The following is a 5000-nucleotide window of genomic DNA, read 5'->3' as shown; positions in this document are numbered from 1 at the left end:
ACTTCCTCCTCCTCTTCTGCAGAAGCTTAGAGCACTAGCAGAGCACCTTGCAACAAGCTTTCTAGCTGATCGCAATTAAAAGGCTTTTACTCACAACATTCAGGCCTAATGCCTGATGAAAAAACATGTTTCGCTTGACCAATAGGGGTTAACGTGAGATGGCTACAGTACATAGTACAGTAAGCTCAGGTGCTGAAGCGAGGACAAGCCCACACACACCCAATAATAACCTCTGTACTCAACGGCAGCAAAAGTGTATTATCATACCTCTTTACATAACCGATTTAATCAGCTGCCCGCGCTCAATCCCCACGTGTCTTGGTCGCGGCCAGCCAATCGGAGCGGGCGCTGACGTCACTCGGTAAAAGCACAACTGATGGGACTGCACTCGGATTAACCCTCCAGACCCAAAGGCTCAGGGACAGGGGGGGATAAGTGTTTTTTTTTCTCCCTCTTCTTCCCTCGGTGGCCCTAGTAGAGACAGCTGGCCATGTGTGGGAGGTGTTCTCAAATCCTTCGCAAGGATTCATTTATTGTCTCTCTATCTCTCAGCTTGATTTGAAAACATTTTCTTCTTCACACACACACACACACACACAGCTTTGGTTGGGGTGACACAGAGGGTGTAATCAGGGCGACCTTGTAGAAACACGGTGGGCATCAAAACACAACGAACACGGCCTTGTTCTACACCAAAGTAGTGGATAAACGGGGAGCTATTGTGGGGGTTGTGTAGATGTAGATCCATCAGGTATGTAGGCATGACTCATGAGGCATAACTGTAGACTGTTTCAGGGAGAGGGGTGTGTGTGTGAGGGGTGTGTGTGTGTGGGCGTGGGCGTGGGGGGCGGGGGGGGGGATTACCTCTGCTAGTATAGATGTCCTCTGTCCCAGCGGTCTGTCCAATCAGATGGTACTGGTTTAGCCGCGAGCCTTCCTCCGCCACCACCACTGACTTGGCCGCTCCCTGAGTCCACGTGTAGACCACCTCCGAGACAGGATACGCATCTGGCAACACAGACAGGAAGCAACCAGCTTACAGTTTTAGTCTCTATCACTTTAACACGTTTAGTCAAAGCATAGCTAATTTTCTCTTAACTCACAAAACACAAATCCAAAACACACACACACACAAAACCCTAAACTCCACAAATCTCTTGCAAAAGCAAACACTGCATTCAAAATAATGTTATGTCTTCTCAAAATGTAATTTTGTCGTCAAATGACACACACACACCAATTGAACACTGATGTGCACAATGGAAAACACTATGATCAGAGGAAAACAGTACTATGATAAGATTATCAGTACGCGTACTACTACTACTACTACTACTACTACTATTAGCCTACTACTACTACTACTACTACTGTTGATACTACTACTACTACAACTACTACTACTACAACACTACTACTACTACTACTACAACACTACTACTACAACAACACTACTACTATTACTATTACTACCACCACTACTACTACTACTACTACCACTACCACTACTACTACTACTACTACTACTACTACTACCACTACTACTACTACTACCACTACCACTAACACTACCACTACTACTACTACTACTACTACTACTACTACTACTACTACTACACTACTACTACTACTAGTACTACTACTACACTACTACTACTACTACTACTAGTACTAGTAGTACTACTACTACTACTACTACTACTACTACTACTACTACTACTACTACTACTACTACTACTACTACTACTACTACTACCAGTTAGTCTTCTTTTACAGGTAGATGCTTCCAGTTCCAGAATAAGAAGTGTGTGTGTGTGTGTGTGTGTGTGTGTGTGTGTGTGTGTGTGTGTGTGTGTGTGTGTGTGTGTGTGTGTGTGTGCGTGCGTGCGTGTGTGTGTGTGTGTGTGTGTGCGTGCTAGGGGTGCAACGGTTCTGGGTTTTTTACATCCAGTGTTCAATATGCACTAGTGAATTGTGGCATTTTCGGTTTATGCTGCGTTCCATTCAAAGCCGGAGGTGGAGTTTGTCTGGAACGCAGCTGCTTGTTCAAATGTTTGTTCATGGCGAGCGGAGTTGAGAACAGTAGAGAGGCAGTAGTTTGAGGAACCCCCGGATTCCTACAAATCTGTAGTGTGGGGTCATTTCGGTTTTGGCATTGAATACAATGATGAGGGAACGAAAACAGTGAACAGAAACCTTACTGTCTGCAAGCATGGCTTCACACGTGTCGTATACGTGTATAATATGCACATAATGGGATTATGGGCTACCAGCTGTCAAGGCTAAAGTGCACTTTTACTTTTATTTCTTCCTCTCCCATACCAGTAGTCAAGACTAAGGGGCACTTTTACATTTAAAAGTGTTTATTTTATATTTTACATTTTACAGTATGAGAACTACAATATATGAGACAGGAAGAGCAGAACAAGAGATATGAGGGGAGATGTTGAGTCAGTGCTTTAGCACCCTTCCAAATGTCACAAGAAGGACTTACGCAATATTGAATCGCTGTAATAATAATACACGCCATGTAGCTGATGCTTTTATCCAAAGCGACTTACATTGCAGTGAGTGCTTCCATTTCTTCACATTCCACCATGAACACTAGAAGAGCCGTGAGGGGTCACGGTGACCCCTGTGAGTAATTGTGTTTTTATATCTCTGCACTCGATTAAATTTCAGGACCCTCCTTTCATGACTTGTTCTAGATATGTGCGTTCTACCACCCAGTATCCTGACATTTTCAAAATCACTTCAGGATAAGATAGTATAAAGCTGTTTTGCAGTTTTTCTGTGTAGGAGGAGGCAGGCTAAAAAAAAGAAGCGCCCTCTAGTGATCTCTGTGTGTAAATAGCAGATTTACATTCTAAAAAGGGGGTCTATTTGAAAAACAGCTAATAGATAATACAGATAATAGATTAACAGATCATTGTAAAATAGGCACGGCTGTTGTAGTGTTAATTGTGTTGGTATACAATACTGTATATTGTCTGTGGAAGGTAGAAACACAACACAGTGTATTGAGAAGCTTGGTGTTTGGGGTTAAATCAGGCTGGCTGTTGGAACTAGGCCTCCAGTAATTGGATTGTGGTGAGTAGATGTCAGCTGGGTTCTCCACATGCAGCTTGGGCGTAGGGAATAGGTTCAGGGGGCAGTGATGAAAGCAGTGGGGGGAAATCTTCCATATCAAGAATAACACAGAGCTGAGGATAGGGAGGAGCAGTGAAGCAGAAACACTCATACCAGAAATAAATACTAGTAATTATAGTGTTATGGGAAATGGACTGCACTTATATAACGCCTTTTTTGCTGCTCCAAAGCTGCTCCTAAAGCACTTTACAACGGCCTCTCATTCACCCATTCACACACCAATGGTGGCAAGCTGCCATGCAAGGGCAAGGGCTCGATCCGCCGATCTGCCAACCTTGTGATCATTAGACGGCGGCTCTACCTCCGGCGCCACAGCCGCCCCTAAGCGAGTTTGGTTGTTGCTTGAGTGCATGACTGCTTGTGTGTGACTGACTGTTTGTGCTTATACTGTATACATTGTATACTGTACACATCTGCACGTGTGCCTTTCCCCAGTCGAGGCATCGCCCTCTGTAGAGGCTTCTTAACCATCCAAATAGTCTCTACATTGGGTGAGTCGTAGGTTCCAACAAACAGTTTCCAAAAGAGGCAGAGTGACGCGTGTATAAAAATAAACACGTTCCTTTATTTACTCAAAATAAATATATCTCCATCAGCATAGTCCATCATTAACGATCCTGTCAGCAAAGTCTATAGCTGTCCACAAAACTGTCCATTACTATTGAACTGTCAATTACCGTGTTGTCCTGTCCTGTCTGAACTGTCGTTGAAACTTTGTTTGCTCCCCATTAACCATCCCCTTCCTGTTCCCTTATATCCCCAATATTCATTCATCCCAACCACCAGGGGGGAATGACCACAAGGAACAATCTAAATAACATAAAATAGGGAATATAGACGTAGAAGCAAATATGATCATAATTAAATTAAAGCGATCAATATCATAAATCAATCATTCAAAACTCATATAAGGAAATGAACATAAATAACATGTAGGACTAATGGCTCCTACACCCTCCTTACTCCCTAGGAAGGCTGAACCAGTGCTGCTGTTTGGGAGCTGGATGTTTGTATAACTGTGTCGCCCTCCTCCTCTCCTAACCCGTGTCTGTTCCAGGAACGCTGCCAGTTTAATTAAAATTGTGACTGTGGATGTGGCTGCTGAAGTCACCAGAGCAGAGTGGTGGCAGGCAGTACTTTCATATCATCAGCCAAATGATTTGAGTCAGTGGTACATGGTGGTGCAAACCCTACTTTTCAAATACACATAATATGAATTACTAGAGGGAAGATGTACAGTAGGTTATGCCTTTATACTGTACCTAGTAAATTATGTACACTATAAATAAGAAACATTGTTGATTCATTACGTGAGCTTAGAATGATAAGGTTCTATCTCCGTTTAGAATGATAAGGTTCTATCTCCGTTTAGAATGATAAGGTTCTATCTCCGTTTAGGGCAGTTCAGAGATATTGAGCGTCAACGTTTTTACATTCCATTATGTTCTGTGAGATGGAACCTTTGTATTTTATTAATTACTAAATCAAAAATGTCAACATTCTAAAAATAACATCACACAGGCATTAATAAACACCTAATGGATCAGATTATGTAAAAAAAACTCAATTTTGACACAAATTGAGATAGAACCTTATAATTCTAACGTCACGATAATGAAACAAGGCTAAACAGAGGTGTAGCAGGATGAGTAGTCTAGCCGAATAGGAAATACTACTTCTTCATAAATCAATAATCACAAGGGTAATCTTTAGGAGTAAAGAAAAAACTCAAGCAGAATTCAGCCTAGGAAAGCCGGTTAAATATTAGATCAGACAATCTTTCAGTCAAAAGCAAATAATGATCTCATGACATCTGTGGATTTATAAGGCAATAGAAACTCTCACATGGC

The 5000-nt window shown here is 42.2% G+C and overlaps 1 protein-coding gene across 1 annotated transcript in view; it reads left to right on the top strand.

The window, feature by feature from the left end:
• gabrb3 (gamma-aminobutyric acid type A receptor subunit beta3) overlaps window positions 1-5000 on the top strand; it is a gene marked incomplete at both ends in the record, with an annotated part of 57860 nt that overhangs the window by 739 nt on the left and 52121 nt on the right. The window lies entirely within an intron of this gene.

Source organism: Nansenia antarctica, assembly GCF_963989245.1.
Source record: "Nansenia antarctica genome assembly, chromosome: 7".
NCBI lineage: Eukaryota > Metazoa > Chordata > Actinopteri > Argentiniformes > Microstomatidae > Nansenia > Nansenia antarctica.
The sequence above is the reverse complement of the archived record's forward strand: the minus strand, read 5'-3'. Positions and strand labels throughout refer to the sequence as shown.